Raw genomic sequence first — 22253 nt, forward strand, 5'->3', positions numbered from 1 at the left:
TACATATATACTACATATATACTACATACAACATACATACATACTACATACATGCTTCATATATACTACATTTATACAACATACATACTGCATACAACATACATATATACTACATTCATGCAACATACGTAGATACTATATACATGCTACATATATACTACATTCATACAACATACATATATACTACATACATGCTACATACATACTACATACATACAACATGCTACAGACATACAACATACATACATACTACGTACTGCATACATACAACATACATACATTCATACAATACATACATACTACATACAATACATTCATACAATACATACATACTACATACAATACATTCATCCATTCGTACAATACATACATAGACATACAGTACATATAACACAGAGTACATACTCACCAATACTTGTCACATTGTTCCCCGAAGCCAGTGTCATCTAAGGAAAAATATGAAAATAACAAACAAGCCATATACTCCCTGATCCGCAGAAATCCACGCGTGTCCCACGCTGATCTCCTGTGGAGAGCAGCAGCATCAGCTGATGTGACCGCTCTCTAGGGGCTCAAGGAATCCAGTGTCGGGAGGTAGGTATCCTTCCGCACTGTATTCCTCCGCCACTGTAAAAAAATAGTCCCTAGTCAACACTATTTATGAGTCGTCTCACAAAATGTCTTGTGCCTTTTTACTCAGTAAGAATAATCTTGCTTTCATCTGGCTATAGAATGTTGCACCACTTCTATTTTGGCTAGTCAATGTATTCTTTGGCAAAATGTAACATTTTCAAAACATCTATTTTCAGCAATGGTACTTAAGGATAATTTCTTGCAAATGCAGTAGTGTGTCTTCCTGAAGAAGTTTTCTAATGGTTGCAGGTCACACAGATAACTGAAGATCTTCTTTAAACTCCCTGGAGCTAATAATCGGATAACTCTTTGCCATTCTTGTGATTCTTTGATCTATGCAGATGGTTCTGCCACATGTCTTTGGCTTTGTTTGGCATTTTAAAGCTATGGAAATCTTTTTAGCTGAGAAGCCAATTATTTTCTGCATTTTTTACATGTTTTATTGTTTTCCCCTCTCCAATCAGCTGCTTTATCAAAGTTCTTTTTCCTTCGATACAATGTCTGGAACCATTTTACTCATTGAGCAAGGGCTACAACCAGCAGGTACAACTTTTGCTGACCTCCTTCTTTAAATAAGGACCATAATTGACACCTGTTTCTTCATAGAACATATGACCTCACTAATTGAACTCCTCACTGCTTTTAATTAGAACTGTTGTGAGTCCATTTTCCCCTTCACCATTGAGGTCTGATGAACTCCCTCTTCTGGTAAAGGAAGGTAGTGAGGCTGATTACAAAGCACCTGAGCAGAATGATGATGACTGGGTGACTGGGATTGCTGACTGGATATAAGGCAGCCGACGCCCTTCTGCCTTGCGGGTGATTACTCTGAGGGATTCTTGGAGACCAGTCTGATTCCTGCTCCATAAAAGCTAAGTTTTCTGCTCTACTTTTTGCATTTGTGTTTTGGTTTTGTTTTTCCTTGTTTTTCTGTATTTCTGCCTTTCCCAGCTGGGTGAGCTGAATTCCTTTTTGCTCTGTCTTCAGATAATACCTGAGTGCTGATATAGTCTTTTTGAAGCCTAGCGTCTTCAGGGCTTTTTTCCCTATCAGTCTGTTGGCTCTTGTTTTTGAGAGGGTTTTGGCGGATTGCAGACAGCAGCTTTTCTATTCTGTCCTATTTAGTTAGCTAGGGCCCCATCATTTGCTCAGCCTATCTTTCTATCTGTGTGATTGTTTTTTCATCTTGCTTCACCGTCATTATATGTTGGGGCCTGCCTATTGCTTTGGGGTCTGCTCTGGGGCAGTTTAGATTTCCCTTTCTGTCTTTAGGCTATGTAGTTCTCCGGCTGTGATCGAGGGGTCTAGGGCACTGTAGGAACCCCCCACGGCTACTGCTAGTTGTTGTTGTTAGGTTCAGGGGTCTGCAATCTGATAGCTGCCAACTTCTCTGGTTTTCTGGACTTAGCTAGTATTTCTGTTTTTGCCTCCTACGGTGACTCATTCATAACATAGAACCCCCCTTCTCAATAAATGAGTCTATTAAACCCAATTGCATGTCATAACTGTTGGTTGCTCAATACTCGCCTATACCTAGTCATTAATTTTTCCCATGTTGTATGATATTTAATTAAAAAAACAGTAATTAAGCACATCAGTGTTGCTATTATTTTCCACATAACTGTACTTTACTTTTTGATGTGAGGTTCTTAACCCCTTAATGTCCAATGACGGACACAGTCTGTCACCAGACATTTCCCCTGCTTTGATGAGGGCTCCGGTGCTGAGCCCGCATCAAAGCCGGGACATGTCAGCTGTTATGAACAGCTGACATGTGCCCGCAATAGGTGCGAGCAGAATCGCCGTCCGCCCGCGCCTATTAACTAGTTAAATGCCGCTGTCAAAGCTGACAGCGTGCATTTAAATAGCATTTCCGGCCGCCGGGCCGGAAATGACGTCACCGCCGACCCCCGTCACGTGATCGGGGGTCGGCGTCATGTTGCCTGGACAACCAGAGGTCTCTATAAGACCTCTATGGTTGTTCCAGGCATATGGCTTTCAGCGCCACCCGGTGGTCGGCGCTGAAAGCACAGCAGTAAATCTGCCACATATGGGCGATCTGCTCATCGCCCATATGTAGCAGAGCCGATCGAGTTGCGCATGCTTCTAGCCTCCTATGGAGGCTATTGAAGCATGCCAAAAGTAAAAAAAAAAAAAATGTTTAAAAATAAAAAAAAATTAAAAAAACCTAAAAGTTCAAATCACCCCCCTTTCGCCCCAATCAAAATAAAACTGTAAAAAAAAATCCCACATACACATATTAGGTATCGCCGCGTTCAGAATTGCCCGATCTATCAATAAAAAAAGCATTAACCCGATCGCTAAACGGCGTAGCGAGAAAAAAATTAAAAACGCCAGAATTACGTTTTTTTGGTCACCAAGACATTGCATTAAAATGCAATAACGGGCGATCAAAAGAATGTATCTGCACAAAAGTGGTATCATTAAAAACGTCAGTCCGGCACGGAAAAAATAAGCCCTCACCCGACCCCCGATCATGAAAAATGGAGACGCTATGGGTCTCGGAAAATTGCGCAATTTTTTTTTTTTTTTTTTTTTTTTTTTTAGCAAACTTTAGAATTTTTTTCACCACTTAGATAAAAGAGGACATAGACATGTTTGGTGTCTATGAACTCGTAATGACCTGGAGAATCATAATGGCAGGTGATATTTAGCATCTAGTGAACCTAACAAAAAAGCCAAGCAAAAAACAAGTGTGGGATTGCACTTTTTTTGCAATTTCACCGCACTTGGAATTTTTTTCCCGTTTTCGAGTACATGATATGGTAAAACGAATGATGTCATTTAAAAGTACAACTCGTCCCGCAAAAAATAAGCCCTCACATGGCCATATAAACGGAAAAATAAAAAAGTTATGGCTCTGGAAAGAAGGGGAGGGAAAAATGAAAATGTAAAACCAAAAATACCCCTGGTCATTAAGGGGTTAATACACATTTTGTGTAAGCCCAGCTGGCATTAAAAATGAGGCACAGCAAAGTTACTTTTAAATCAAAACTTTTTGACCCATACAATGTCCCGTGCTTGAAGCTTAACAATAAATCCCTATCTGTCACCCTATATGCTCATCCAGGGCAAAGTGACCAGAAATGTACAAGAAAAATAAAGAATAAAATACAATTTTGTTGCTAATTAAAAAAAAAACATACAATAATAACAAGATAACAGAAATGCATCAAATGTGAGGAACGTGATTGGCGGGGGACACCAAATGAATATCACAAAGGTTATGCATAGACTTATTAGTAATGCCTATTAAATATGATCAGTTTGGGTAAGGACAATTTCATGTAGTGCCTCTGAATATTGAGTAATTATTTAAAGTGCAGTGCTTGTAATGGAGGTTTGCAATAGTGACCTATATATATTCCAAAAATCACCCCAAGGGGTCTGTATCATACATGCTGAAAGACACCGTGATGGGGACCTCATAAAACATTTTGCAGTTATTACAATAGGTACAGGAAAGATGTATATCTTTGTACCGTGTTAGCCAGTAGATAGAAAAATATTCAGTATTGAGAGTCCTCAGTGGTTGATACTAGAGTTGAGCGAAACGGGTCGAAAAATTTCAAAAGTCGCCGACTTTTGGCAAAGTCGGGTTTCATGAAACGAAACCCGACCCTAGGATGAGGTCGGCCACGAGGTCGGCGACTTAAGTGCCAAAGTCACGTTTCAAAAGTTTGTTTTGTGCTCTTTTTCAGCCAATCAGGATCCACGGACACTGTGGGCAACGTGATGACATAGGCACGGGTCACCACCATCTTTCAGAAGGACATGCAAGTGATTGGCTTGCTTTGGTGGGCGTCACAGGGGGTATAAAAGAGTGTGCACGCCGACCGCCATGTTACTCATGCTGATCTCAGAATAGGGAGAGCTGCTGCTACTGCTGATTTTGTAGGGAGAGCGTTAGGCAGGGAAGAAGGCACCAAAAACTGCTTCTGCTGCTAGCGATTTTGCCTGTACAACACACCAGTCACTGTGTGTGCAGTGCAAGTGGAGGCTATAATTTGCTGGATCAGCGGTGTTGGTTGTTAGGCTGCCTTCTAAGGCTTCCTGACAGCTGCATTGCTGTTTACCCACTGCTCTGCAAACTGCTTTTTTAAAAGCAATCCCAATTTTTTTTTTTGTCCTGGTGAGGTACTGAGCGTGCATTTTTTCACACCATACAGCGGTGCACACTCCTCACACAGTACCGTGTAACGGCTGTTATCACAGCCACAGTGAAGCTATCTGTGTGTCACTCTGTAAGGATAAGTCGAGGACATGTTCCGTTCTTACAGACCTGCACCTTCTAGTTTTGTCTAGCTTTCAAACAGTTAAATATATTTGCTGTTTGATCACATTCAAAACTATAGAGAGACAGCGTGTATCAGTCCGTATACTTAAAAAACACGGAGCTTGACAATTTTACGTACACCGGACAGCCGTGTACGTGCACGCTCCTCTCCCAGTACCGTGTAACGGCTGTTATCACGGCCACAGTGAAGCTATCTGTGTGTCGCTCTGTAAGGATAAGTCGAGGACATGTTCCGTTCTTACAGACCTGCACCTTCTAGTTTTGTCTAGTTTTCAAACAGTTAAATATATTTGCTGTTTGATCACATTCAAAACTATAGTGAGACAGCGTGTGTCAGTCCGTATACTTAAAAAACACGGAGCTTGACAATTTTACGTACACCGGACAGCCGTGTACGTGCACGCTCCTCTCTCAGTACCGTGTAACGGCTGTTATCACGGCCACAGTGAAGCTATCTGTGTGTCGCTCTGTAAGGATAAGTCGAGGACTTGTTCCGTTCTTATAGACCTACACTCTAGGGAGATTCCTATTCTGCCCAATTCTATATACACCTTGTAGTTTGTCATACACTAGCCAATTTCTGCTTGTGACATTGTGGGCCTCACACAATCCAAAAGTGTCCAGTGTCCACAAGTGTGTGCAGAAATTCAAAATCTCCGTTATCCTCTAGTGACATTTTTCACACCTGCGACATCGAGCCTGTGACATAGCGCTGTGATATTCAGTGGGCCTCACACAATCCAAAAGTGTCCAGTGTCCACAAGTGTGTGCAGAAATTCAAAATCTCCGTTATCCTCTAGTGACATTTTTCACACCTGCGACATCGAGCCTGTGACATAGCGCTGTGATATTCAGTGGGCCTCACACAATCCAAAAGTGTCCAGTGTCCACAAGTGTGTGCAGAAATTCAAAATCTCCGTTATCCTCTAGTGACATTTTTCACACCTGCGACATCGAGCCTGTGACATAGCGCTGTGATATTCAGTGGGCCTCACACAATCTAAAAGTGTCCAGTGTCCACAAGTGTGTGCAGAAATTCAAAATCTCCGTTATCCTCTAGTGACATTTTTCACACCTGCGACATCGAGCCTGTGACATAGTGCTGTGATATTCAGTGGGCCTCACACAATCCAAAAGTGTTCAGTGTCCACAAGTGTGTGCAGAAATTCAAAATCTCCGTTATCCTCTAGTGACATTTTTCACACCTGCGACATCGAGCCTGTGACATAGCGCTGTGATATTCAGTGGGCCTCACACAATCTAAAAGTGTCCAGTGTCCACAAGTGTGTGCAGAAATTCAAAATCTCCGTTATCCTCTAGTGACATTTTTCACACCTGCGACATCGAGCCTGTGACATAGCGCTGTGATATTCAGTGGGCCTCACACAATCCAAAAGTGTCCACTGTCCACAAGTGTGTGCAGAAATTCAAAATCTCCCCTGTCCTATAGACACCTTGTACCTTGCTTTACATTACTATATAGTTTGTTGGATTTTGTCTACATTTCTGCCAAAAATGAGGAAGGCTGGTGGAAGAGGCCGTGGAATTGGGCAGGGGTTGGCAGCTGGTAATGATAGTGTTGGTGGTAGATTTGATGGTAGTGGCAAAAGCAAAATAGGACTGAATGCAGGAGGTGTTGAGCCTGCATCATCGTCTGGCTCCACAAGGCCTCGAAGGCTTAGTTTTCTAGAAGTTGGCAAACCGCTTTTAAAGAGCTTCAGGAAAAAGTTTTGTCTTACATTGCTGACTCAGCCTCCAGCTCTATCGCCTCCTCTTCTGAAGTTGTAAAAAATAAAAGCACTGAGTCGTCATTGGAGGCTCATGTTCATGAACCACACCTTTCCTTGTGTCCTTCACCCCAACCAAGATTGAAGGATGACGCAGGCCATACTACTGATTACTCCATGGAGCTGTTTTCACATACCATGCCTGGATTATCAAGTGAAATGGTGAATTACCCAGGCCAAGATGAATCTGACATGGAGTGCACTGATGCACAGCCACTGATAGATGATTCTGCTGGTACATTCACTCAGAGCACTACATTGTCCTCGCAGTGTACAGAGCCAGATTCTGACCCTGATGAGACTCAGGTGCCCCTTCCAGCACACTATACCACCATACACGGTGACACAGAGGAAGGTGCACATCACATTGAAGAGGAGGTGATGGATGACCCAGTTCTTGACCCAGATTGGCATCCATTGGGGGAAGAGGGTGCTGCTTCCAATAGCTCAGATGAGGAGGAGGCGCATTCACAGCAGACATCGACATCGCAACAGCTGTTATCTGGCAGGCCCGGAGCACTCCAAAGACAGGTTCCAAAAATCAAAAGAGTTGCTGGACAGCTTGTCCAGAGGGTCAAAAGATCACAGCGTGCTAGGCCGCAAAATGTCTGCCAAAGTAGGAAGAGTTCAGTTGCAGTATGGCACTTTTTTGAACAAAATCCTCATGATCAGGCCAAGGTTATCTGTAAGAAGTGCGCAAAGACCTTTAGCCGAGGGAAAAATCTGAAAAATTTGAATACCAGTTGCATGCTTAGACATTTAACCAGCATGCACTTGCAAGCATGGACACAACACCAAACCTCAAGTACCACATGTGCGACTGATCACAAAGAAGGTAGTCAGAAACGCTACATTGTTTCCCCTACTGTAAGCCCACCGGTTAGCACAGCAGCAAATGTTGAGGTGTCGTTGCAAGGCCATAGCAGTCAGGGAATCCCACTGTTATATCAACGAAAGACTGAATCTAGGCCATCAGAAAGAACACCAACTCCATCACCATCATCAACCCTCTCTCAGTCCGCCCTGTCCACCGCTACTTCCACCTTATGCAGCTCTCAAGTCCAGCTCACCCTCCCAGACACTATGTGTAGGTCAAGAAAGTACTCAGTCTCTCATCCGCGTACACTGGGTTTGAACGCCCACATTGCCAAACTAATCTCGTTAGAGATGATGCCCTATCGGTTGGTGGATAGCGCAGCTTTCCTCGAACTCATGGCCTATGCAGTACCACGCTATGACCTACCCAGTCACCACTTCTTCTCTCGCAAAGCCATCCCAGCCCTCCACCATCATGTGAAAGACCGCACTGTCCATGCACTCAAGCAGTCAGTGAGTGAAAAGGTGCACCTCACAACTGATGCATGGTCCAGTCGGCATGGCCAAGGCCGTTACGTGTCCATCACTGCGCACTGGGTTAATGTGGTGGAAGCAGGGTCTACAGGGGACAGCGGTGGTGGGACAGTGCTGCCTAGCCCACGGTATCGGAAACAGTTGGCTGTAGGCGTTCCACCCTCCTCCTCCTCCAGAAGCGAAAGCTCGTCCACAGAGCGCAGTCGTACAAGCACTCCATCTGCAGCTGCCACTGTTGCACACGAGGTGTCCCCCTATCAAGCAGCTAGTGGAGAGCGTCAGCAGGCTGTGTTGCAGATGATGTGTTTGGGCGACAGACGCACCGCCGAGGTGCTGGCCGAGTACTTTCAGCGACAAACTGAGTTATGGCTGGGCAGTGTACATCTTGAGGCAGGCAAGGTAGTTAGTGATAACGGCCGTAATTTTGTGGCAGCCATAGCCCTTTTAAAACTCAGCCACATACCTTGCTTGGCTCACACCTTGAACCTGGTGGTGCAGTGCTTCCTCAATAATTATCCGGAGTTAACAGCCCTGCTCCAGAAGGTGCGAAGACTGTGCGCGCACATCCGCCGGTCGCCTGTACACTCCATTCGTATGCAGAAGCTGCAGCGATTGCTCCACCTTCCCAACCACCGCCTCATTATCGACATTGCAACAAGGTGGAACTCCACCCTGCACATGGTTGAGTGGCTGTGCGAGCAGAGGCAGGCCATAATGCATTTGTGGGAGGATACACGGCCAGGCACTTTGAGAGCAGACATAGAGTTGACAGGTGTGCAGTGGTCGAAGCGGAAAGACCTCTGTAAAGTCCTTCAGTGTTTTGAGGAATGCACACGGCTGGTAAGCACAGATGATGCCATCCTAAGCATGAGCATCCCACTTATGCATCTGCTCATGCAAACTTTGACGCACCTTAAGGAGCAGGCGTCTGCAGCCAATGTTGACGAGGAGGAAGAGGTGGAGGGAATCCTTGATGACATTCAGCCATTGTCTGCTCAGGGACCTCTCCTGGACGAGGTGGAGGAAGAAGAGGAGGAGGAGGATGATGATGGGGATGATTACTTAGGGGAGGAGGATGCATCTCGTGGGGCAAGTGAAAATGTTGGCGTGGCAAGGTCTGGTACAGGGTTTGTGTGTGACTGGAGGGATGTGGATTTGCAGAAAGTGCTCCTCCACCCAGCACTCGCAGTGCATCATTGACACCGGGAACATTGGCCCACATGTCAGATTATGCCTTGCAGATCCTAAAAAGGGACCCACGCATTGCCAAAATGATGAACAATGACGACTACTGGTTGGCCAGCATCCTGGATCCACGCTATAAAGGCAAATTACAAAACATCATGCCACAGGAGAACCTTGACCTAATATTGGCTACTAAACAAGCAACTCTGGTTAACCGGTTGGTTGAGGCATTCCCAGCACACAGCAGCGGTGATGGTTCTCACACGAGCCGTACGGGCCGGGGGCAGCTTGGCAGAGGTGTTCGTGGTGCACACAGCAGAAGTGGCGTTGGAGACAGGGGTTTCATGACAATGTTGTGGACTGATTTTTCACGGACCGCTCACACAACTGGTAATACTGCATCGATGGAAAGTGACAGGAGACAGTTGTTGTCAACTAGATGTGTATTTCCTGAAGGAAGTACAGATAGTGGTTTGAAATGGTGCCGGGCTGCCCCTTTAAGAGAGACTTGCCTGCTTCCCCTGCAAGACTTTCAACTCAGGATCCATTTTATCTGTGGGTGCCTCTCAGGGGCCACTTTGGCCTCAGGGTCTGATTTGGTGGGTGGGGCTCCTCAGGATCCGATTCGGTGGCCTGGGCTCCTCAGGGTTTGAATTGGTGGCCGGGATCCCTCAGAGTCCAATTTTTTGGGTGTGACCCCTCAGGGTCTGATTTTGTGGCCGGGTCCCCTCAGGGTCTGGATTTGTGGGTGGGGCCCCTCAGGGTCCAATTTTGTGGGTGGGGCCCCTCAGAGTCCGATTTTGTGGCTGGGGCACCTCAGGGTCTGATTTTGTGGCTGGGGCCCCTCAGGGTCCGATTTTGTGGGTGGGGCCCCTCAGGGTCCGATTTTGTGGGTGGGGCCCCTCAGGGTCCGATTTTGTGGCTGGGGCCCCTCAGGGTCTGATTTTGTGGGTGGGGCCCATCAGAGTCCGATTCTGTGGGTGGGGCCCCTCAGGGTCCGATTTTGTGACCGGGGACCCTCAGGGTCTGATTTTGTGGGTGGGGCCCCTCAGGGTCCGATTTTGTGGCTGGGGTCCCTCAGGGTCTGATTTTGTGGGTGGGGCCCCTCAGGGTCCGATTTTGTGGCCGGGGCCCCTTAGGGTCTGATTTTGTGACTGAGGCCCCTCTGGGTTCGATTTTGTGGCCGGGGTCTCTCAGGGTCCGATTTTGTGGGTGGGGCCCCTCAGCGAACGATTTTGAGGGTGGGGCCCCTCAGGGTCTAATTTGGTGGGCGGGGCCCCTCAGGGTCCGATTTTGTGGGTGGGGTCCCTCATGGTCTGATTTTGTGGGTGGGGCCCCTCAGGTTCTGATTTTGTGGTTGGGGCCCCTCAGGTTCTGATTTTGTGGCTGGGGTCCCTCAGGGTCTGATTTTGTGGGTGGGGCCCCTCAGGGTCCGATTTTGTGACTGTGGCCCCTCAGGGTCTGATTTTGTGGTTGGGGCCCCTCAGGGTCCGATTTTGTGGCCGGGGTCTCTCAGGGTCCGATTTTGTGGCCGGGTCCCCTCAGGGTCTGGATTTGTGGGTGGGTCCCCTCAGGGTCCGATTTTGTGGGTGGGGCCCCTCAGAGTCCGATTTTGTGGATGGGGCCCCTCAGGGTCTGATTTTGAGGGTGGGGCCCCTCAGGGTCTAATTTGGTGGGCGGGGCCCCTCAGGGTCTGATTTTGTGGGTGGGGCCCCTCAGGGTCCGATTTCGTGACCTGGGCCCCTTAGGGTCTGATTTTGTGACTGGGGCCCCTCTGGGTTCGATTTTGTGGGTGGGGCCCCTCAGGGTTTTATTTTGCGGCTGGGGCCCCTCAGGGTCTGGTTTTGTGGGTGGGGCCCCTCAGGGTCCGATTTTGTGACCGGGGCACCTCAGGGTCTGATTTTGTGGTTGGGGCCCCTGAGGGTCCTATTTTGTGACTGGGGCCCCTCTAGGTTCGATTTTGTGGTCGGGGTCTCTCAGGGTCCAATTTTGTGGTTGGGGCCCCTCAGGGTCTGATTTTGTGGCCGGGCCCACTCAGGGTCCGATTTTGTGGGTGGGGCACCTTAGGGTCTGATTTTGTGGGTGGAGCCCTCTGGGTCCATTCTGGTGGGCGGGGCCACTCTGGGTCCGATTTAGTGGGCGGTGCCCCTCATGGTCCGATTTGGTGGGCGGGGCCCCTCATGGTCCGATTTGGTGGGCGGGGCCCCCTGGGTCCGATTTGGTGGGCGGGGCCCCTCTGGGTCCGATTTGGTGGGCGGGGCCCTTCAGGGTCCGATTTGGTGGGTGGGGCACCTCTGAGTCCGATTTGGTGGGCGGGGTCAATCTGGGTCCGATTTGGTGGGCGGGGCTCCTCAGGTTCCGATTTGGTGGGCGGGGCCCCTCAGGGTCCGATTTGATGGGCGGGGCCCCTCTGGGTTCCGATTTGGTGGGCGGGGCCACTCTGGGTCCGATTTGATGGGCGGGGCCCTTCAGGGTCCGATTTGGTGGGCGGGGTCACTCTGGGTCCGATTTGATGGGCGGGGCTTCTCAGGGTCTGATTTGGTGGGCGGGGCTCCTCAGGGTCCGATTTGGTGGACGGGGCCCTTCAGGGTCCAATTTGGTGGGCGGGGCCACTCGGAGTCTGATTTGGTGGGCGGGGCCCCTCAGGATCCGATTTGGTGGGCTGTGCTACTCTGGGTCTGATTTTTTGAGCGGGGCCACACTGGGTCCGATTTGGAGGCCAGGGTGGCTCAGCCTCCGATTTGGAGGCCGGGGTGGTTCAGCCTCCGATTTGGAGGCCGGGGTGGCTCAGCCTCCGATTTGGAGGCCGGGGTCACTCAGCTTTCGATTTGGCGCGCCGGCTCTTTAAGACTCATTTCGGTGCGCTGGCCCTTTAAGAATCACTGTGGCACGTCGGCCCTTTAAGAGCCAGGGTGGCTCACTGGGCTTCTAAATCCACTTTGTCGCACATTCTATCTCAGGGGCATGTGTCATGTGATGAAGCTAGATTTGCATTTGTGCTGTGGGTTTCACTTTAAGAGCTGATATTATGTGGCAGAAGCTCTGTCCTTGGGATGTCATGTGACGTTCGTAGGCATTGGCATAGTAACTGGGTGTGCCTGCGCATATCAATGAGCTTAACTGCCATTTCAATCGCCTCAGGGCACGTTTTGCCATTACCCATTGAAAAGCATTGGAGACAGTGCATTCCAATGACGGGAAAAAAAAAATTCAAACGCAAATTGCGCAAAAACTACAAATCCGATCAACACGAAAAATATTTAGCACACCTCTCGTGGACGCTGGCATCGAAACAACACCTCAACGGCGTCTGTGCGTGTAGCGGTTCGGGCTGTATTAATTGCGGAAATCAACTTAATAATAATAATAAGAAGAAGAAGAATAAGTTAGCAGCGTTCGGATTACAATATAGTGGTTTTTTCAAACCACTATAACTATGGTTTACAACTACTTTTCCTCCCATATCGATGTTCTCCCACACAGGTCATTCCTCTTTGACTATTGGGCCGCTAAACTGGACACCTGGCCTGAATTGGCCCAATATGCCTTACAGGAGCTCGCTTGCCCAGCTGCAAGTGTGCTATCGGAAAGAGTCTTCAGTGCAGCTGAATCAATCCTGACAGAAAAAAGGACCCGTCTGTCAACCCAAAATGTGGATGATCTAACCTTCATTAAAATGAACCATGCATGGGTTTCCAAGGATTTTGTCCCACCTTCCCTTGATGACACATAGGTTCCAAGAAAAATGGCTTGCTTTGGTCCTCCTCCTATTCCGCGAACTTGACCTATTTCGCCTTTTGCAGCAGCTGAATGACCCACATCTACATATGCCACTTTGTAAACCTCCCTAACTGGGTTGCCTCCTCCCCCCATGGCCGGGGTCACCACCTAGCGCACAAAACCGTGCGAGTGCCGTTGCCCTGGACAGGTGGTTGGGTCGACTCTTGGGTGTGGGCACTGGCACAGGGTCCCTCATAGTGCAATCAAGTGTCTCTGATGGTGGGGGTGCACACCCACCATCAGACACAGCGCCGTACTATGAGGGGCCTAGTGCCAGTACCGACGCCCACGAGTGTGCCCCCCTTGCTTGGGCAGGGCCCCAGCATTTGCAATGTTTACCTCTCCCTGCTCCTCCGCTGTGTAGTCTGGGCTGTCAAATCCTTCACTGGGACTGCCACTACAAATTGATTGAACTGAAAGATGATGGTTAAGATGTAGCTATGCCCTGTCCTGCTGGCCGGGCTCTAGCTCCAGATGATCAGTGGCTTCCATTTCTTATGGACGTCGACTCACAATTACATGCAGTGGTGGTTTATCATCAGCTTTCACAGTTTTCCTACTCACAAACGTGTGATATTCCGGCGCACATTTCAAAATGTGCCCTCTCATGCCAATCAAATAGAATCGCCTATGGCCTGTGGCTTCTGTCTTTTGCACTCCAAAGTTACGTGACAGATCAGATCATGATAGCCAGTGAGCACCATGTTTACATCGCTCCCTGTGATAAAAATTGGATTGAGATGAGTAACAGTGATGGAATCAACGGAAGTGCGATACAGCAAGACTTTATTCACAAAAAAAGTTTTCACTTTCTCAACACACAAATTAATTGAGGGTCAGCATCGCCTATGAGAACTGTGACGGAAGTTTTTCCCGTGAATAATAATTCCTAGATTTCTGCAATCAATAGCCTTTATGTCACTAATTGTATGCATCTCATTTCCTATTGCGGAGAGGCTGGACTGTATTACTGAGACAGAAATATATATGAAGATTTAAAAATAACACCAAAAGTATATAGTTGTGTACGCCTCAAATGCATTTCCTTTTTTCCACTTTTTAGATTGCTGTGTAATCCATACTGAGAACACGGAGATTTTACATGTTTAAACTATGCTATATATACCTGCTATCCAGTGATAAAGTACCCTTCCTCAACTTTGTACAATCTGGTCAAATCCATACTGGGCCTGAGAACATCTGAGTCTGCCTCCTCATCTATAGACATATATTTTTAATGTGTAAACTAGGCTACAGTCATATGCTAAAGTTTGGGCACCCCTAATAATGTTAACCTTTTTTCTTTATAACAATTTTGGTTTTTGCAACAGCTATTTCAGTTTCATATATCTAATAACTGATGGACTCAGTTATATTTCTGGATTCAAATGAGGTTTATTGTACTAACAGAAAATGTGCAATCTGCATTTAAACAAAATTTGACCCGTGCAAAAGTATGGGCACCCTTATCATTTTCTTGATTTGAACACTCCTAACTACTTTTTACTGACTTCCTGAAGCACTAAATTGGTTTTGTAAACTCATTGAGCTTTGAACTTCATAGCCAGGTGTATCAAATCATGAGAAAAGGTATTTAAGGTGGCCACTTGCAAGTAGTTCTCCTATTTGATTCTCCTCAAAACAACTCTCAAATGATCTGAAAACAAAGATTATTCAACATAGCTTTTCAGGGGAAGGATACAAAAAGTTGTCTCAGAGATTTAACCTGTCAGTTTCCACTGTGAGGAACATAGTAAGGAAATGGAAGAACACAGGTACAGTTCTTGTTAAGCCCAGAAGTGGCAGGCCAAGAAAAATATCAGAAAGGCAGAGAAGAATGGTGAGAACAGTCAAGGACAATCCACAGACCACCTCCAAAGACCTGCAGCATCATCTTGCTGCAGATGGTGTTACTGTGCATCGGTCAACGATACAGCGCACTTTGCACAAGGAGAAGCTGTATGGGAGAGTGATGCGAAAGAAGCCGTTTCTGCAAGCATGCCACAAACAGAGTCGCCTGATGTATGCAAAAGCACATTTGGACAAGCCAGCTACATTTTGGAAGAAGGTCCTGTGGACTGATGAAACAAAGATTGAGTTGTTTGGTCATACAAAAAGGCGTTATGCATGGAGGCTAAAAAACACAGCATTCCAAGAAAAACACTTGCTACCCACAGTAAAATTTGGTGGAGGTTCCATCATGCTTTGGGGCTGTGTGGCCAATGCCGGCACCGGGAATCTTGTTAAAGTTGAGGGTCGCATGGATTCAACTCAGTATCAGCAGATTCTTGACAATAATGTGCAAGAATCAGTGACGAAGTTGAAGTTACGCAGGGGATGGATATTTCAGCAAGACAATGATCCAAAACACCGCTCCAAATCTACTCAGGCATTCATGCAGAGGAACAATTACAATGTTCTGGAATGGCCATGCCAGTCCCCAGACCTGAATATCATTGAACATCTGTGGGATGATTTGAAGCGGGCTGTCCATGCTCGGCGACCATCAAACTTAACTGAACTGGAATTGTTTTGTAAACAGGAATGGTCACAAATACCTTCATCCAGGATCCAGGAACTCATTAATAGCTACAGGAAGCGACTAGAGGCTGTTATTTTTGGAAAAGGAGGATCTACGAAATATTAATGTCACTTTTATGTTGAGGTGCCCATACTTTTGCACCGGTCAAATTTTGTTAAAATGCAGATTGCACATTTTCTGTTAGTACAATAAACCTCATTTGAATCCAGAAATATAACTGAGTCCATCAGTTATTAGATATATGAAACTGAAATAGCTGTTGCAAAAACCAAAATTGTTATAAAGAAAAAAAAGGTTAACATTAATAGGGGTGCCCAAACTTTTACATATGACTGTACATATATACGTGTTATCCGGTGAAACTGTACCCTTTATCAACTTTCTACAATGATGTTGAATCCATACTGGGACTGAGAACGCCTGCCGACCTGTTAAGCAAGCTACAGCACCTGTGGTTTGGACACGTAATTTTTTCAGGAATGACGGTTAGGCCTAACTCCGGAAATTGCGGTTGACCTGAACTTACTGGGAAATCATCGTTCGCGGGGAATAATCTGAATCCCAGATCCCCATCACTAAGGGAGTTCAGCAGGTTATCTGCACCTGTAAGCGACAAAAGCTGGTCCTTTCAGTGAAGTGTGCATGCAGCCCCGGACATGTACTGGAATGCTAGACCTGTTATTGTTCGATCTCACGTGCCACAGCCTCGCTTATCCCTCTAGTAAGCTTGACGTGTACCGCCGGGCCATGCCGGAGTCTCGGTCGTTAACGGAATAAAGCTGAGAAATCGCTAGCACAACTACAAACGGACATACCACACCACACACAGAATCGACAAAGCTTGCAATCTGTCCATCTTTTCTGTAGCTTGTATGGTAGTGGTTTCCCGGGTGCAGTCCAATTAAGCCACAGGCTCCACTCCTGGTGGTGCCCTTTTGGACATTCCTTTAAGGTTCAGCTTTGCAATCATACTGCCCCCGGAAACCAAAAACTTTGCCTTCAGGGACGCTGTTTGGAGGTTTGTGGGAATAACGCCACCCGATCAGCAGTCGGCATATGGGTCGCCCTCCCAGGGCTGTGGGGTACTCGGTACCGGGCCGGTGTCAGTGGGATGTGTCACAGCAGCGGTGACCCGGACGGTGGCCCTGGGCGCCCATGTAAATGGCGTGGTATAATGGTAAAGAGTTTATATAGATAGTTTGACGCCACCTGTGGTGTTCGGCAACATAGATGTTAGGCCGACGCTGCATGCAGATCCTCTGGGACTGATGGTGTTGTGCAGCAAAGATGGTGAAGCTCCCCACAGGTGGAGCTGGAGTCCCAGGGAAGTGTAGATGTAGTGATGGGGGAAAGGCACAGGTGGTGTAGGTGCTGGTACCCAGATGTAGCGGTGCTGGAATAACTGTAGGACACCAGAGCGTGCAGTTCCAAAGCTTTACTCACAGTCTGCAGGTTACACAGATGCCTGCCTCCATGCTGTGTCCTCCGGGTCAGGACCTCTGCCAACCTCCGGGACCAGAATGGAAAGCTCCCTTCCAACACTCCGCCAACATGTACCTTCCTCAACGTCTCCTTTCTAGCGCTTGTGGGGGAAGCACTCACAGGACCGTGGTTCACTGAAACGCCTCCTGTCTAACAGATGTTCCACAGACTTTACTTGTATGGCAGACAGGTGTAGCCTTTTCCTTCTGCCTCGCACACGTCGATGCTGGGGCCTCTGAGCCTTAGTTGGGTACAGAGCATTTATAGCTGCTACTTCCCCCGGTTTCTGCTGCAGGAACGTCAGTGTCCCTACAAACTCGGAGACCGGAATCCGGACCATGCGCTCCAGCTAGGAGTGAGCCTTAACTCTGCTCATCCTCCAGCTCCCCTTCTCACATCCACACACTTCCCCTTCCCTGCACAGAGTGCCCTAACTTACCTCCTCCTGACCACAGAGAGCAGCTCCTCAGCAGTCAGGTTCAGAGGTCTCCCTGCTGGCCTGGAGTGGGAAATGTGATGTGTGTTGGTTGAACTGCTAGAGAGATCCTTTGTTGCTTCCAAGCTTGACAACACACTCCCTAGAAGGAAGGCAATGCCACAGTGGCAACCGTACTCTTGGACCGTACAGCTTTGCCTGTGGAGAGCTATTCCAACTCTGCTGCCACCACACCATCAGTCCCAGAGGATCTGCACCGCAGCGCTGGTTATCTCTGACCAGAAACCACAGGTGGCGTCACAAACATTTACAAACTCTTTATTTTTCCCCTGTAAATATTTCCCCTTTTTACTGGATGCCCAGGGTCACCGCTGCTGTGACACTACCCCTTTTAAGAAGTGGCCCATTACCGAGTATCCCCACTGCCCTGGTGGGCAGTCCATGAGCTTGCCTCACCATGGGGCCGCCACCAGGTTCGCACCATTATCGGACATGGCCTTCCTTGGATGCAGGTTTAGCGGAGACAGCCATTGATCAAACAAGCCTGGAGAGCTGTCCACAACTCTTTAGCTGTAAGACTGCAATCTCAAAGTCATATCAATTTTAACACTGCCTAATTGCAGCGAGCCCTGGCTGTGCAGTACAAAGGTGATGGAGATTCACTCTGCACTGTTGCAAAGCGTGTCTCATTAAGGCAGAGGTTGAGGGCTTAGGTGGAGGTCCTAGAGGAGATACAGGAGAAGGCAGAAGCAGTGAAGGAAGTGTTAAATGTAGAGGTTTATCCTGCAAGACTTGAGGATTCCAAGACTTGTGGAGCAACGCCTGTCCCCACAGCCACCAAAGTCCCCCAGTGCCCAGTTAGGGAAATGTAACACCCTTGGCCATGCTTACTTGTCCAAGTGTCTGTGGTGAAATGCACCCTGGTAGACAGAGATTTAGGCAAGAAACAGGTGATTTTGTCTGTGACATGCTGGTGTAGAGCAGGCACAGCTTTCTTAGAAAAGTAATGGCAACTGGGCAATTGTTACTGGGGTAATGCGATGGCCATCAGCTTTCGGAAATCGTCTTAATCTACCAGGTGGAAAGGCAACATTTCTGTGGCCAACAGATTGGAGATGGTGGAGTTCAACCTCTTAGCTTTGTCATGTGTAGGAGGAAACAATCTTTTACGTGATCACAACTGCAGTACCGTGGGCTGGCTGCAGTGCTGAGGGAGGGCAGAGCATGGTGAACCAGACAAACTGTGGACTGTGAGAGAGGAGCAGGACGAGATGTTACAGTGGATTGCGAAAGTTGTGAAGTGCTCGTAGTCGGAGATGGGTCTAAAACAGCAGACATGTCCGCATCCGTTACAGCTCAGTCAGCGTGACTGGAGTGGGTAAAGAACCCGAGGTTCTGCGGTCAAAGACCTGTGTCTCAATAGTTGGCACAGTTAAAGATTAGGAGGAAAAAGCAGAAGATGCAATTGATTGGGTGGCTGATGGTTGTTGAGGTCCGCTGGTCAACATTTTTGCGCAGTGGGATTCCCAGAGTAATGCATGTTGATTGTTCATGTCAAGGTTCATACATGTAGTAGTCAAATTATTGCACTTTTTACCTCTACACAGTTTTTTTTGAAAAGTTGGCAGATTATGTAAGTTGGCTCATCCTTTGCAGTGTCAAAAAAGGCCCAGGCTATGCAACCCTCTCCACCCTGCAAGCTGCAGACCCACGGATGCTGCTGGTCACTGCCACAGTTGTGGCTGAGGATGCATTGATCACCATGGCTGTATCACTACATGTCTGTGATGTATGGCGCAACGTAACCTCCTTGTATTGCTTCTTAGATGACCTACTCAACTGTGTGTCTCTATTTTCACACCAACAGGGATCTAACACCTCATCATTATCATCCTCTCAGTTATCACATTTCTCGCCATTGGTGTCACCCTCCTCTTCCTGCCCTGACAGCACAGTGCAGTCCACGTGAGCCTCAGATATTTGAGTTTCATCAGGGTCACATCACCCCAGGGGTTAACGTCTGACGACGAAGGTCAGAATGCTCTTTGGACCCTACTTCGTCCTGCTCCGCATCCTAGATAAAAAAATTTTGGGCATCTGTGCAGATTTCCTCCTCTTGACTCTGTGAAGCTGTTGAGTACACTTCTGATGACCATTGCATAGAATGTGTGAACAGCTCTTCAGACTCGCCCATCTGTGGTTCTGTACAGTCAGTTGTACGGTTGGAAAGTTGGGACGCGGGGGGAAGCAAGGGAAATTTGGGTGCCACCTTTGTGGACTGTACTGGGTGTGATGTTGAGGTGGAGAAAGAGGAAGATAGGCCACTTGAAGCTGCACTTGCCATACACTCGAGCCCATGCTCTTTCTGGGCCTCATTAACAATGCGTACCACTGTGCATCTGCCAAAGAAAGGTAGTGGAGTAGCCTGTCCAGTAACTGAAGTTGTCAAATGTCCAAATGGGCATTTTTATTACAAAAAAAACATTATAACTCGGTGTAGTGTGGGGTGGAAATACTGCTGGAGGGGCTGCGGGACATTTCGACAATGGGAGTGTGGAGAGAGGACTGGGATCGTGGTGGGGAAGGAACAGTTAGAGGTGATGGTGTGGAAAAAGCTACAGAATGGGTGGACATGTGGGAGGCAGAAGAGGTGGTGGGCGGTGGAGTGGAGGGTTGGGCAGGGACTGTAGGAGCAGATGATGTTGATGGAAAGTTGTATGGGGAAGGAGTTTGGTACGGGGAAGGAGTTTGGTACGGGGCAGGTTGCTGGAAGTGGGGAGATGTCTGGTACTGGGGAGGTTGCTGGTACTGGGAAGGTTGCTGGTACTGGTGAGGTTGCTGGTATGTAATAGGAGGGGGAGGATGGAAAGTGGCTGGAGGGGGTGCAGATGTAATAGGAGGGGGAGGATGGAAAGTGGCTGGAGGGGGTGCAGATGTAATAGGAGGGGGAGGATGGAAAGTGGCTGGAGGGGGTGCAGATGTAATAGGAGGGGGAGGATGGAAAGTGGCTGGAGGGGGTGCAGATGTAATAGGAGGGGGAGGATGGAAAGTGGCTGGAGGGGGTGCAGGTGGAGGAACTACAGTGGTGGGAGGTGGAGGTTGGGAGGTAACCTGCTGTAGAGCACCGTGGCACGAATGCATTACATGCATCTGCTGGGTAGGAGATAGTGTTGCCATGCGCTCCACAACAGACCTGAAAAAGGTGTGGTTTGGCGAAGATCTTGCTTCTGAATGCATGGTTTGCAGAAGTGTCTTCACCTCCAGAATGCTGGAGTTGATCTGCTGAAAGCCTGCGGAGATTTGCTCTGACAAGACTTTTAGACAGTTCTGGAAAGATGCATTCAGATGCAAGAACTCTGGCGCATAACTCTTTTCCTGACCCCTCTGCCGCTGCCGCCCAGTACCCGCAGGTGTACTAGAGGTGGCAGGGGCAGAAGGGTGGGGTAAAGGGAAAGCGATCTCCTCACCAGCAGCTTCATGTAATGTAGGCGGCCACGATGCTCCTGTGCTGGTGGATGGGACAGATGGGTCGAATGTGTGGGAAGGCTGGGAAGGTGCAGATGTACCGGGGCGGTCGAAGTGTCCCTCGGTGCCGGTCTCCTCAGGGATCGCCTCAGAAGGGTCCAATCGTGCAGGCTCCCGAGTGCTGCTCACCGTGCTGTGGAATAAAGAGAAAAAAAAACAATTAAAATACTGACATGGTATGGCCCTGGCTGAAAAAAAAAAGTTACATGTAACATTTTTTTTCACATGTGGTGTGTAATATTTACCTTCTAGTGACCATTGTTTCCCGGAGGAACGACAGGGCTTGTGCGTACTTGTACTTGCTCCTGCGTCCTCCAGATCCACTCGGGGCCCGCATCTCTTTATTGAACTCCTTCTTGAAACGATCCCTCACAGACCGCCACCGATTCACAATTCTGTTCCCTGAAACGAGAAAGGAGTGGTTAGTATACAACATCAGTGTTTCACAAACTCCAGTCCTCATGGTCCCCAGGGGTCATGTTTTCAGGATTTCCATAGTAAATAGAAATCCTGAACACATGATCCGTGGGGACCACGAGGACTGGAGTTCGGGAAACACTGGTTTACATCAAGCAACCGGTACTGTATATACTTACGCTCTTTAATCTGGGCCCGAACATCGAGGTCCTCCCAGCGGCCCACAAGGAGCGAACAGATTTCCTCCCAGAGTCGTCGGGTAACGATAAGGTCAGCGTGGCGGCGGTCAGCCATATTCCAGAGCGGCTCCCTTTCTCTGACGAGATCAATGAGGTGGTCCACATCGAGTCCTCCATCCTCACCGTCAGAGTCGGGAGCACGCTGTGAAGGCTGTTAAAGAAAAAGACAAAAATAACATAATTAGCCTCCACAAAAGAAATGAAATAAAAAGTGCAAAAAAACAAAGCAAAAATATTTATACTTACACGCTGGTGACCGCCGCGTTGCTGTCGCCGACGACCCTGGGAGGCACTGCGAGGACCTCTTGGCCGAGCACCAGATTGGGAAGACTAGAGAAGAAAACAAAAAATGTTATGTCTTTGGATGTAGGCATTTGTTTGCTGTGTGTGGTCTGCAGAACATTGTTTTCTATGTGTTGTGTGTAGTGTGATGTTGTGTTTCTGCGTTTGATGCAAAAAACTTACCAATTGTGAGCCCACTCCAAGTGTCTGTCCACCCCTTCCTTCTTCTTCTGGGAGCTCCTCTTCATCTTGTGAATCCTGTTTTGAAATAAAAGGC

Source organism: Dendrobates tinctorius, unplaced genomic scaffold, assembly GCF_039654945.1.
Source record: "Dendrobates tinctorius isolate UK_male_01 unplaced genomic scaffold, ASM3965494v1 ptg000422l, whole genome shotgun sequence".
Taxonomy (NCBI): domain Eukaryota; kingdom Metazoa; phylum Chordata; class Amphibia; order Anura; family Dendrobatidae; genus Dendrobates; species Dendrobates tinctorius.